At 35.6% G+C, this 14,545-nt stretch overlaps 1 protein-coding gene across 16 annotated transcripts in view; it reads left to right on the forward strand.

The window, feature by feature from the left end:
- The window catches only part of MAP2 (microtubule associated protein 2), a 359,367-nt gene that overhangs the window by 190,830 nt on the left and 153,992 nt on the right, over positions 1-14,545 (forward strand). For 3 of the 16 annotated variants that reach the window (XM_072617440.1, XM_072617436.1, XM_072617447.1), the window contains exon 5: positions 9,868-10,035. The exons of the other annotated variants lie outside the window; for them this stretch is intronic. The gene's annotated coding sequence lies outside the window, so the exon portion shown is untranslated. The remainder of the gene's footprint in view (positions 1-9,867; positions 10,036-14,545) is intronic. 16 annotated transcript variants of the gene reach the window in all.

Consider the following 14,545-nt stretch of genomic DNA (forward strand, 5'->3'; position numbering starts at 1 on the left):
AATAGATTAGGAGATGTAACTCTAAGAAGTTCTGATCAACAGTTTATTGCCCAGTTAATGAAGAAGTATGACTCTAGTGATGGTTGCCTGCAGAGATTGATGATGTCTAGATCATTGTAACCACTTCCAAGAAGAAACAGATCTAATATAACAAGTGCTGTTTCAGGTTATCTTGACACACCATACCAAATTATGATCCTGAGTGGACATACTCCTTTATCATCATATCATCATATCCTTCTTAGTAGAAATGGCATGCCTTCTAATCATACTACCCAAGTAGAGTGATCTTGAAAAAACTGATGATCTTATTTTCAGTTTTCTTTCTTCCTCAGCCCATAGTTCCTTCACCTTTCATCAAACTTTCTCCAATGTTCTGTCCAAATAATATTCTAGCTCATTATATTCTTCTGAATCTGACTCATAGTTTTTCAGTTTTTCTTAAACAATCCAGCCATATCTGGACATCTTCAGGCTGTTTATAAATGTTACAGCAACCTGATTCATTATCCATCCATACCTATAAAAATTCTCTCAAGCCAAGTACTGTGATGATTCAACAAAGTCATCCAAGCAACCATTGTGATTTAGGAGCTAAGTGACCTTGACGTATTCAAACCCAGCTCCTGAGATTCGTCCAACCTTGGCATTCTTGTCTTCCTGGAACAAAAATGAAGAGAGAGCTACCCATAACTTCTAAGCTAGTACAGTTAGTGATATTGTGATAAAATGTTATTGAAAGCATCTTTGACCTCAGGAGGCATTGCAGGGATAGATTAACTTTGCTTGGTACACCAAGGTTTTCAAAAGATGATCAAGCTTTTAAAGTTGATTAACGACTCGTTCTGTTCTCACTTTTACTTAATTTAGCCTCACTTCTTCACACATAACATACACACATAACATTTCTCTCATTGCAAAGCAGTCTTTAAATAAAAAAGCAATCAATCCTTAAATAAAATTTATTAATTGCTTATGATGATCAGTACTATTCTGTATAGGACATGAGTATAAAACATGGTCTCTGCCCTCAAGGAACATAGAAATTTTTTGTTTGTTTTTTTTTTAAAAAAAGGCATATGACAGACAACAGTAAAAATTAAAAGTAGAAAAGCAACTCATGATTTCAATGGCATAATGAACTTCCAGATGAGGAAACTCTACCAGTGAAGACAGGCACTTTCCATCCAACCTATCATCTTAAAGAACAAATAATAAAAAGCTTTATTTTATTACATGCTAATCTGTATGACTTAGACTATTATTCCTGTATGAGTTCAGAGGGCAAAAAAAAAATCAGTGAAGGCTGGAAACTTCCTCAAGAAGGTGGTTCTTAAGTTAGATTTTGAAGGATGGGTAGGTGAATAGGCAGGAACTGACAAAGCAAGCACTCCTGGCCAATTAAAAAAATCAACACATGACCTCGAGGTGGCAATGAGTGGGTGTGCATCACTGAGACTAGCCACTATATGGAGTATATTAGAGAATAGTGGAAGATGGAATGGGTCACAATTACGTAGGGCTTTCTGAAAAGTTTGGCAGAAGGGTTTAGAATTGAAATAGTTGGAATTAGAAAATCAATAAAGGTTTTTGAGTAAGTGTAGGATGATGGAAATATTCTATCAAGGAATTTGAGTGACAGTAATATGCAGAATGAATTACAGTCTAGAACTCAGCATACTACTGAAATAATTCAAGAATGAGATAGACTGTGATAGTGGCAGTAGAAAAGAGGAAGGAAGGGGTAAGAACTTAGTGACAAATTGTGTATGGGGAATAAAAGAGAAGAATCAGTCAAAGATGACTCCAAAGGAGTCATTGATTTCTATTGCTCAGCTCAGTCCAGGTATAGGTATATCTTTTAGGAAGTTGCTTTTAATATCAAGTATTTGAAGGCTCTACTTCAACTGATCCCTTTTATCTATCAAAACTTATCTGTTATTGTTACCTAGAACAAACCTTTCATACTAATAAATCCAATTTGTCTCATATCATCCACATTTTCTCCATTTTTTCTCTCCTACTTTTATATATACTTTGTCTTATTATTTCAAGTGCCTTCTATTATAAACTCATCTGGGTAAAGTTCTTTTTAATTTCTCATAACTAATACAAAGCAAAGTGGTAATTTTTAATAAATTTTTGCTAGAAGAATGAATTTTCAGGTGAAAAAAGACTTGGACCTCACCTGGACCTTTACTATAAGAGCAGAGACAAGGGATTCAAGAGATGCTATTAAAAATGGTAACAAATTTTGCCAAAATACTAATCATTGAGGGTGAGAATGGATTAAAAAATAGAGAATTAGTCCAAAGATTTTATATAATATATAGATACTATCTCAGTTGCTGGAAAAGGTAGTCGGCACCTCATTTTCCTTCATGTTTAATTTGATCTGATGGACTATGATTTCGACTTTTCTTACAACCTGGTTTCTTTCTCTATATTTCTCTCATACATTTTGCTGCATTCTTTGTTCTTCTATAGCTTTTATATACTGTACATTTATGAAAGTAAAATGACTATACTCCATGGGACAAGGGACCATATTTCAGTTGTTTTTAGATCACTCTTGGCAACAGTGTCCTCTACATTGTTGAATGAATGACTCTACTGCAAAAAAATCTTATAATGAAGTGGTAGCCAGGGCTGAACTATAGGGAAATTGTGTATATGGTTAAAGCTAATGTATTTGGATGTTCTTAAGGGATTCTTCTATCAAATTATGTAATCCCAATGAATTATTTTACTTCCCTCAAAAGATCTTTCCATCTAATTTACTGGAGCTAATTATCTCCCTTCCCCCTGGTCAATTCTGGAACTCCAATGACAAATTCTCACTCTTCAACTAGCCTTTTTTCCCATTCTTCATTGTTCTATAAACCAATGAAATATTCAATTTCCAAGATTATAGCTTATTTTATGTTAGTCATTCTTTAGAGTGACTGCTCCTTCATCTCAATAGTTATCAGTCCCGTCATCATGCAGCAGGTTATTTCTGGGATGTTCCTGAAGACAGCTAATAATATTTAGCAGGTTGGATCTTTTTCCTTTTAGCTGCAGAGAGTGGCACATGCTGACATTGTACCTTTATTTGGGGATACCACCCTTCTGCCTGATATTCGCTTATCTGTGTGCCATTCCTGGTCCTCAAACATAAGTTTCTGTAGCCTACTTTGTCTTTTTTTCTGTCTTTCTTTCAACTTGGAATTTCCCTTTCTCTACTTCTCACCATGATTTCTTCAAGTCATCATTCACAGCTCACTGCCTCATACTGATTATCCCTTCACTCTACATCCTCTCAGCATTCTTGCTTTCAGTTCATGCCACTATATATTATATTTGCTGGTATATTGATCTAGTTCTCACATCTTTGTGTTCAAAGTACAGCCTTCTACATGACTAGAAAAAAAGTAAACAAGTCTATAAAAGATAAATAAGCCACCAAGAGAATAAAAATAAAGCTCGTTGATGTGGTGGAGTACTTCCTACTTGCATCAACTAATCCTAATTTCATGGCAAACTTGTAGTCATACTCTTGGTCAAATTCAATGGTAAAGAGTAGTGTCTTTGATAATACCTTCCAATGATATACCTGATTTTAGTGTAGATCTAGAGAATACAAACTGAACAAAAAACTCAACAATAATTAACAGAACAACTTCATCATTGTTCCTTTATAAAATCTGATACATGATGCAAAAAAACCAATAGGAGAGTTTAATTAAAAATTAGATGACCATAGCAATGATAGGGAAAATTGTTTCTTTATGATAAGATAAAAACTACTGAGACAAGGGTTGTGGGAGTGGGAGGAGATTGCAACAAATGAATTGATGTTACCAACAATATTTTTAAAATTCAATTTTAAGTTTTAATTAAAAACCTACAAGTGATGCAATATTTATTCTCCAATTGCTCATCAAAATGTTGAAGGTGCAAATCTGTGTTAATACTGAGAATAATTTTATGCTTTTAATTAGATTACACAATGCACCATTGATTTGATATGAGTTGAGTTAATTGAGGGTAATTGGTCTGTCAGTACAGTGGTGGTCTAATAGAATTCTAGTAATGAAAAAACCTGTCTAAAGTGTGAAAGTTAAAGAATTACTGATTAGGGAAAATGCAATATTAGAAGAGAGTTAAGGATCATAAATTTTACTTTGGCTCCAATGTCATAGGAGATATTTGAATATAACAGAAGGTGAAAATTTCCATCAAAAGTCTGATTTCAGTAGCTATGAATATGGATATACCCTTCTTCAATTTTTTAAAGAAATGAAAATAACAAAACATCTATCCAAAGATATAATGTAGGTGATGACATCTCATGTTAAGGACTTGAATCTCAGACAATTTCTACTATTAGCAATCTTTTGCTCATCATACAGATATTTGAATATTTTTATAGAATAAGTCATAAATCATGGCGAAATATTAATTGGTTTGGTGACAATATGAGTTTGGTAGACCTGCAGACCCAGAAGAATGTGAATAAAATATATTCCATTTTTCTTTTATGATCAGTACTAAAAAGTAAAGGAAATTAAGCTACATGCAAATAATGATACAACTACGACTTGCCTTTTAAATAGGGAAAAAACTCCTTACTGGCTGGTGAAACTCTTTGCCTAAACCACTCATATCAGCTCAAGTACCAAGGAGGCAGTACATGAGTAAGGAGAATATTTGTGACGTGTTACAGGAAAAGAAAAAGATACTGATTCAGCATGACATCATTTGTAGTGAAAATACTTTTTAACAAAATGAGTGGGTCAGCATTGTTTTGGGATTATATTATACATTACAATTATATCAGCACATTAACATTACAAAACATTTTACCCATACAAGCCCTGTGCAATAAATGGTACAGTATGGTTTATTTCTTCCCATACAATTTTAAGACTTTCAGATCATCAATCAAGTATTTATTAGGCAGGTATGTGGCAGGTATTAAATAAGCTCTAGGGATACAAATAAAGCGAATAAAACAATTTCTACTCATAATAAGATTACGTTCTAATGAGGGAGACAAATACTTATGACTTACTCAGCATAAATATAGTTAGTAAAATAAAAATATACACAAAATAGTTAAATACAAGGCCATTTGGTAGAGAGCATTTGCCATTTGAGGCACTGGGAAAGGTTTCATTGAGAATATGGAACTTGAGCTATCCCCTAAAGGAAGAGAGAGACTCTGTGAGGCAGAGGTAAAGAGGGAGAGCATTCTAGGCATGAGTTACTGGCAGTACAATGATATGGAGATGGGACACAGACCATCTTGTGTAAGAATAGACATTAGGCTGGTTTGGCTAGACTGCAGAATGTGGGAGGACTTTGTCCCCATCCCTACCTAATGACAAATTAGCAGCCATTTTGTTCCAAAGGGATATAGACAGTGTCACTGTTGTGTCATTGAAATAGGAAGCACCCCATTGAAGAAACTCGTTATGTCAGTGTAGGTCAGCACCTTCTCTGCACTTTATAGTCTTAGAAAGTTGCCTAGGCATTGAGAGGTTAAGTGACTTACACAAGGTCATGTAGCTAGCATGGCTCAAAGGCAGGTGTTGAATCCAGACCTTCTTATCTCTGAGGTTATCCCTCTGTCCCCAACATCAAGCTTCCTTTTATTTCATTTTTCATTACAAAATTGCCACCAGAATAAGATGCTCTTGTTGTTGAAATTTTCCTTTATCAGGGGTCCACTCTTCTATGCTACATATGAAGAGCTTATGAGCTGTAATTATATTGCCTTGAAGTAGTGTAGCATATTTTCCTTCTTATGACAAAGCCTATTGAAATAGTCTGTATGTATACCTGAAAACAGGATTTAGAAATGGTTATTCAGCAGGACTACTGCCATGGACACTATCAAAATAAAGGGTCAGGGTTGGGGGGAATCAATATGAAATAGTTTTGAACCATCACAAGAAGGTGCAGAAATTAAACTGGTTCCAAACTGTAGCATCTGAGGTTACCACCATTCACAGAGTCAACCACGGTTACAGTTAATGTTAAGAATTCAGTGTAAAAGGGTTTTCTACAATGCAGATTTTCTGAGCAACTCCAAGCTGCATCAACTTTCTTTAGCTGATCCTAGGACCTTGTCCTTTCAGTGTGTTATATATACAGCCTGTGCTGAGGTGCTTTCTCCAAGTAAAGTATGGTCCTAGTTATTCCTCTCACAGCTTGGCTTAATGTGCCGTTTCCTACTGACTTTATGCTTAAACTTTCATTTTCATGTCTAAAGAAAGGTAAATGTAAATGATTTTTATTGGTATTTGGCCTTTGTGAAGTGCAGCATGATCCAGTGGACAGAGAGATGGCTCTGAAGCCAGGAAGCCCTGACTTTAAGTCTCACCTTTGATACATACTGGGCCATTCATTTAGGCACTCAGTACTCAATAAGCTTGCTAAGACTCTAAGTGACCTGTTCTGGTAGAGAGAATTCTGTAATGGAACATCTCTGAATGAATAACATTACAAATCCATTCCCCAGCCTTATCTTGCCCTACAGATGTGTCTTTCAGCAGTCCTCTCACTTGTCACTGTGTCCTATGGCATGAAAGAAAATAGGTTTGCATGCCAGTCTTCTAGAGATAAAGAGAGTGAAATGAGGTGAGAACTACTCTTTGTCCAGGGAAAATGCTAGGAGAGCTCAAGTAGTAATGCAAAATACAATGGCAGAAAGATATTGGAAGAGACACCAAGTATGATACCACCAGAATAAGCATGGGACAGACAGCCCAGGAAGGGTAGTGGACATCAAGGTCAGAGAAGTCATGGTGGCACATTAATAAGATTGCCAGAATTTTTTCACCAGATATTTTTAATGAGAGCTAGAGCATATGCACTTCTGGGGATTCACTACTCATGTTCTTCCACTGGGAACTGTGATTGACCCAGCTATGTATTCTGGAAAGAGTTCACTTGCCTACTCAAGAATCCTAGGTTCCCTCCAGATTATCAAAAAGACTCCTGATCAGTGCAGATAGGCAAGAAAGGAGCCCTAGTAAACAAAAAATATTATAGTTTTTTCCCAAATACTTAGGGAAAAAAATATTTTAGCTGAACATCAATTTGATTGCTCTAGTTTACAAAAATACGTCTCTGTCATCATTGCCTTTAAACTTTTTTCCCCTGTTGCTTTCACGTCATAATCCATCTATAGTAGCAATGATAATCTAGAGTTTACTAGTCAGCTGACTCAAGACAATCTTTATAATTTCTACTACTTTTATGATGGTTAAATTTTAGCCATTTTACTGTGCATGGCATCTGTGGACCCAAGCTTAATTTTTAAGAGTTCTTCATATATTAACCAGGCACTTATTTACACATCAGTCGATTGTTATTGGCAAGAAAATTTTCTTTCGCAGCTGTTTTTCAGTAATCTACATATAGATTACATTTCATTTATATTTTCTTGCAAAGGGAGACATTGTGCCATTGCCAGAAATATGTAAAGTTGATCCTCTTTTTTTTTTTTTTAGTCTCAATTCCAACCATACCTCATGACTCAATCAAATTTCCATTATTTCAACTTAGGAAAAAAGGTGACTTATAAGCACAAGATATTTAATATTCTGTATGGAAGGGGGTACTAGGGAAAAGTAAATTGGAGTTCATTATTTATGAAGAGAAATTATGTAATTTATTTCTGAAATGTGGAGAGCTTGAAAGTCACCTCAATAAAGATGTAGGCTCCTGGGATTTTTAGCGTCCTTTCCCTTGTGCCATTAATGACTCATGGAGTATGTAGATGGGAAGGGTGTTGATTTATTCTAGTTTCCTTTATCAACAGTTACCTTCTCTGCCACAAATCATAGGACCAATGGTAATGGTTGACCAGACTCTCTTTTCCCATTCAGTACCCACTGGAATAAAAGAGGAAATTGCAGACTTTAGCTAGTCAGCTCTTTGAAGGGGACTTGGTCAATTTTTTTAAAAGAATACATCAGAAGAAAAACCTTACGTATTTTTCAAAGGATCATTAATGTAAAGTTTAAAAGCAGAAGCCATCCTTAAGATGGCTTAACTGCCCATATTACTTTTGCAAGATATAGGAACTTGTTCAAAGCTGAGTGCTTAGAAATTTTTTCAGGACATTAACATCACCTGATGTCCTGAGTGAATTTATTAATCATATATGTATGTGAATCCTTTACTCGGAGAGAGTAGCTGAACTCTCCCTCAATATGGGCTTTCTTTGTATGCTACTTACTTGGTTTTGAGTTTCATTTAGTTTAGAAAATAGAAATGTCAGCCTACTTTACCTTCTGCTTAGGATCTTCCTGCCTACACAGGATCAGGTTGTTCATTTTATTGGTATAATCCCCAGAAGAAAAAATTGACAGAGAAAAAAAGCAGATTGAGATGCTTCATTTGCTTTCTAATTTTTAAAAAAGTTGCCTTTATTTCATTTTGTAAAAATTGCAATTTTTTTTGAAAATGACCCTTAAAAGCTTTGCAAGTGGAGAGTAAGCTCTGGAATGTTCTTCAAAACAGGACAGGTTTTTGGCAACTATTTATGTGTCTACCCTTGAGAATATTTGATCTTTGAGGCCAGGACCTGTGTTTTTCTTTTTCACCCTACTTTGTTTCCTTAGCATTTAGCACAGAGCCTGGCACATACATGGTAGGTACTTAATAAACATGTGTTAATGATGATGATGTAAATCTAAGGATCAGATCTGGGGAAAAATTAAACTCCTAAATGTTCACCAGATAATGAATTCTTTTTGACCACAATTACAACTCACGATGTGCTGTTGCTTAAGAAATGGAGGTGTTGTCATATGCATTGGTAGCCTACGATTCACACTAATGAAATCCTAGGTCCCTAAAGTATCAAAATGTAAGAAAACCCTAGGTGTTTTTCTTTAAATTAATGCCAATAGAAATCACAGAGGAAGGAAAGCTCTAATAAGTCATGTCAGATTCAACCCTACTGAATATACCTTTCATTTTGATATACGTTTTTTAGATTTTTTTCAAGACCCCAAGCAAGCCCATTCTATTACAGTGGTTATTTTATAGTAATAGTTCCCTTTCATATAGCATTTGAGGAATCTCAAACAACATGTAACCCTGTGAGTAGATCAGGCAAGTATGATTGTCTCCACTTTAGAGATGAGGAAGGTGAAGGTGCAAAAGATCCAATGATTTGACCCTGATCATACCCATACTAAGTGTCTGAGATAGAATTTGAAGTCAGAGCTTTTGAATACAAGTCCATGCTACTTTCATGAACTACTTGAGAAGAGAAGATGTATTCAGAAATTAACTTTGCCCTTCCCAGGGGACTGTTGGGAAATTCTCTATTTTTCTCTTAAGAGAAGAATGAATTTGTCTTCTTAATGGTTTCTCCAAAGAACCCAATGAAATAAAATATCTACAGTTTAGAGCCTGGTTGGCAAAACATATAGGATGCAGAATGCCAAGAAGGAGACTGGTAAAAGGGAGCCCACAATAAAGAATATTTGATGTTAAAGACTTTCCACCTATTAAAAAATAGTGTAGGTTCTGCCATGAAATTTGCTATTGCATATATATATATATATATATATATATATATATATATATATATATATATATATATATATATATATATATATATGTATGTATATAAGAAACTATAATTTTGTTATGTTGCTACTGCTGTTCATTAAGATTTAAAATAATTACTTACAGGATATAACATCAAATGCTAGTTATTTCACTAGAGTCCAGCTGGCTAGGGTCCATATGATCTTATCATGTCTCTGTCATGGTGGTATTTGCTTTAGCCAATCTACAGAAACAAGAGATTAGTCCTTTGGACACTGAGAAAGGACTGAGATGATTATGTCTTTGCAGCCCCTCTTCTGGTCACCAATGAAGGCCTGAAGTTTCAAGCTTTGTTTCAAGCTACCTTTGCTATAGGAGTCCAAACTGGAGCTCATAATACAAGCAGAAGAAGGCATCTTCAAGTCTTAAGTAGATCCATAGACTTCATCAGAGAAGGAAAATCAATTTTGACCCAAGGTAACACAAGTAGCAAGTATGATCCAATCTTGTATTTGAACTCATGTTCTCTGACTCTGACTTCAATGCCCTTTCCAGGGGACCCTGCTTATCCTCTTATCCCAAAGATTGCCTACAAAGATATACAGACTAATAAGTATAGAACATAAATAATTTATCACAATCAGCAATTAAATTCTTCAAAACAACTACATATCTCAGAATTCTAGAAATGCTGACTTGGTCAGATCAAGGTGACACTTCTGAGTTGGTTGGTTGAACGGTTCTACTGAGGTATTAGGGTTCTATGTTATCCCAAAGAGAAACAGCCACAGAGTATTAAAACATCACTGTCTGCCTTACTGGATATGCTAGTAGGGAGGGCTTTTAAAATAACAGAGAAATATTTGGCAACAAATAAATATTCACTCAATATATACTCACCCAAATACTGATCTTCACAGTCTCTCCATTCTTGTATATCCCTTGTTTTTCAATGACTTTTCCTGGAGAAAAAATCTCTAAAAATGAACTCAAATCCAGTAGCATTCATTGTTCCATGGCCTGATATCTGGGGTCATCATCATTTCATTGACTCATAACTGGGAATATCATCATGTCTGCCTTTTTATAAAATACTAGAGCACAAAAAATGAGTCAGGATATGTACACATGTACCCCTGTCCACTCTAAGTGGAAATGGTAGTTAGCATTAAAATTGTATGTGTCTCTATGGTATCCAAACATGAGATTTCATTATTGACGTTTTTCCTGTCACTTAGAGCTTGGGGTTTCCAGAGGGCAACTGTCTCCTTTGGTGCTCAAAAATCTGTTGGCAAAATAATGAGTTTATTGGGGCGAATATTTAGGGTCACTTCTTTTTTATCATCATCATCATCATCTCTTGTCAAAGAAAAGCACTCAGAGCAGTCAGTATTCAGATAAATATAGTCCTGATTGCTACAATGACACATATGTCATCTTTGTTATTATGCTTCTTGAGGAAAACAACATTTAAATCTTTAGCTTTTGTTCATATATTGAGGAAACTATCAAAATGACATACACATACTTGATTTTATTTAGCTGAAGGTACCATTAGAAGCTTTAGGTTTATCAAAAAGCTGAGAGACAGGAAGGTTTTTTGCTTTTTTTTTAATGATGTGCTTTTTTTTTCCTTTTATGCAAAGAAAAAGAATTAGGTGCTAAGTAAACTTCTTTTAAGCAAGCTTATCCAAAGCATTCACAGAATGTGGGTGGGTAGATTTGCTTACTTACCCAGCATGTTACCATCTGTCTTTTTCTAAATTCCTTCCTTCCTAATCCTTTGTCATCCTTCTGAGAAAACTGTTGATATTCTTCTTTGTGGGGGGAGGGGATGAGTAGCACTTGTGCAACATAACAGAATGGTCATTTTATAATGTATGATTATCTCATATAAGAGGTAGAATTTGTTCTATTTCAAACAAAATCCTTCAAGGAAAACCTTCTTTTCCAGTGAATTCACCAGTTAAAAATTTGGTAACCACTGTTACGTTATTCCAGAGTTGATACAGCCATAGCACTTGTACATCAAGGATAGGGAAACAGATTTGGGGAAATATACGTAACCTCCAGCCAAAGCCACAAGCACCCTCTTTTCGCCTACACGATGGAAGGTGGACTTGTGAAGGAGGTGGTAGTAGGGGAATTTATTTATTACACATTCCAGTTAATTGAAGGTGCTTGAGTTAGCCATGATATGTCACACACAATGTAGTAGAAATCTTATTTCCTCTGTCATGAATGTGACTTTGAGTTTGCAATAATTCATCTATTGATTAAAAAGGAAGCACCCTTCAGGGGAAATGGATGGCAGCCTGATTCAGGATGCTGCCATATGTGGAGCTACAGATTGTAGCTGGAAAGAAAGATGTGAGCAGCTTAACTCTAAGTTTTGTTCTTAGCACCACAGCATCTGTTTGGTTATAGCTTCAGTCAGGTATTCTTAGGAGATGTTCAGACACGCTGTGAGGCTGTGCTGCCTGTCCTTGACACAGAAGTGCTGTACAAATCCATGCATTAATCTGACCTAATCCAGATGAGCTAGTTTCATCATTTGGCCATTGAATTAAGCTAGCAATGTGACAGACAAGTCATCTGGTTCTTGAATCTTCCAACTGAATCATGGAAATAAAGAACCACAGCATTTTATTGACTGTCTTACAAAGTCATGCCAGTGTTTTGTTTTTTTTAATTGAGGTTTTTCATCTGAAAGGGAGATCCTTTTGAATGTGATTTCTTTGTTTTCACTTTGGTTGTTTTTTGTAAAGATCCCCACAAAATTATCTCTTTTATTTCACCCAAATAACCTCCACCCATCTGATTTTTTTTTTTTTTTAAAAGCAGCCAGCATTTTCCCACCTTCTGCAGACCTGGACGTCTAAAATGTTGTTCACATTTTTCTTATTTGTGAGGAGAGAACTGTTAGATTCTTAAATTTCTTAAGCAAAAATAACAAGTAATTAGGCTGTTGTAAAAAGAAAATGCTAGTAATTATAGTTTGCCAGACGCTGTGGAAGGGGACCGGAAAGCCAAAATGCTATAGTATTGGCAAATCCTGAGACGTTTTTTTTCCAGACAGAAATAAACTCCTTAGGGTGAAATGCTCTCCCCATGGAAATACTTGAGAGAGACTTAAAACCCTCTGGACTGGCTGTCATGACAGCTTTCATACTTACAAATTGGCAGATTCCCTTGAAAGATGATTACCAAAGAGGTAGAAATTTAAAATGTTTCCAAAAGGTTTTTTTTTCCTTCTCAACAGTCACAGTGAAAGGTGAGATAGAATATGTCCATCTGTAGGATATGTGAATAAATGAGAAAATAGTAACTGATATTTCTAAAATACTGTATGTACATTCATTTGATTGCTCAATAAATTCTGAGATGAGTAAAAGTGTCATTATTGTCATTATACAGATGAGAAGACTGAGGCTGAAGGAAGCTCAGACATGTGAGGTCTTTTTTAGCTCTAAATCTAGGACAACATAATATAATAATTGACCTTGCTGTAGCACTTCAAGATTTGCCAAGTATTTAACGAGAATAATCACATTTGAACTTTACAACAACCCTATGAGATTCCTGTAGACATTAATATGAGATTTTGAAAGATTGTTTCAGAGAAGTTCATGAGAACTGAAGTAGAAGGGACCTTTAAACTAGTAAATATCAGACACAGAATTTGAACCCAGGTTTTTCTTGAGACCAGGTTTGGTGCTTTTTCCAATACTTAGGACAAATGCTTTTGTCCTAAATTAGAACAAAAAAATAATACCAACACTGCTACTATTAATATCCCAGAGATTTTAAAATGAACCACCCAAGCTGGGGGTGGGGTATATGAGGAAGTTGGCAATTCATGTGAACTCTCCTTTGGTCTGTAGCACAAAGGATGATAGGAGCATAGATTCAGAGCTAGATGAAGCCTTAGAGACCAAGTTGTCCATTTTACAGAAAGGAAATTAAGCCCCAAAAAGGTTAACTAGCACACTACTGAAAATAGATTTGCTGAAAATTGTCCCTCTTTTATCATCCAAGCCTAAAAATCTCACTTTGGAGAATCACAATTCGGAGAGCTACCATTTCAAAAACATACATGGTGACTTAGAAGCATTTCTATAAAACTCTTTGAAGTGCCAGGGTTCTCTTTCATTCAGTTTGAGGGGAAAAGAACTGAGAACTTTTCGTCAGTATGACCACAATGATGCTTTGAGATAGAAAGATGCAGAAAGCCTTTGTTAGGGTTCGTTTTCAGGTTCTAGTGTATCAAGTTAGTATTTTCTTCATAGTCCAATAGGGAACTCCCAGATTTGGACGTCAAGGGATCACTGGCTTGATTTGGTATCACCTTTCAAAGGCTCTTGGTATTCAAATGCAACTGCCAGGTATATTGAGTGTCTTCAGCTCCTTCATATGTCCTGCCTTTTAAACTGTTTAGGAAACTACTTCAAGCTTGGAGTTTGTTTCTATCCTGATGTAATAAGGCTGAAGGAAATGAATGTCTGACAGAATGGTTGCATTTTTTGTTTGCTTTATTTTTCAACACAACAAAAGGTCAGGTTATTCATTTTCAATGCTCTTGTGGAGAAAAAGAGAAGAGGGAACTAAGAGAGGGAAAAGGAAAGAAGGGAAAAGCAGGAAGGAAGAGAAAAAGATGGGAATGCGATGAGAGAAAAGAGAGAGAGGAAGAGGCTGAAACTTTGATTTGCACATCAAACCCACTTTGATGCTGGTGAATCACACAGCTCTATATCCCTATAGTCAAGCTCCAGGTCTAATGGAACCCACCCCCACATTTTGTATTTCACAACTTCATTTCCAGCTGCCTCCTTTCCTACCTCTCCTTTTTCTAATATAATAAATACTTAAGAGTTACCATGGATGACACCAACCAATTCTATGAGTCACTTGGCTTCTGAATAGATGAGAGCTATCTTTCCTGTTGAGTGCTGAGTAATTTCATAAACAAATTGCCTTTTAAAAACAA

This window comes from Notamacropus eugenii, chromosome 6 (genome assembly GCF_028372415.1).
Source record: "Notamacropus eugenii isolate mMacEug1 chromosome 6, mMacEug1.pri_v2, whole genome shotgun sequence".
NCBI lineage: Eukaryota > Metazoa > Chordata > Mammalia > Diprotodontia > Macropodidae > Notamacropus > Notamacropus eugenii.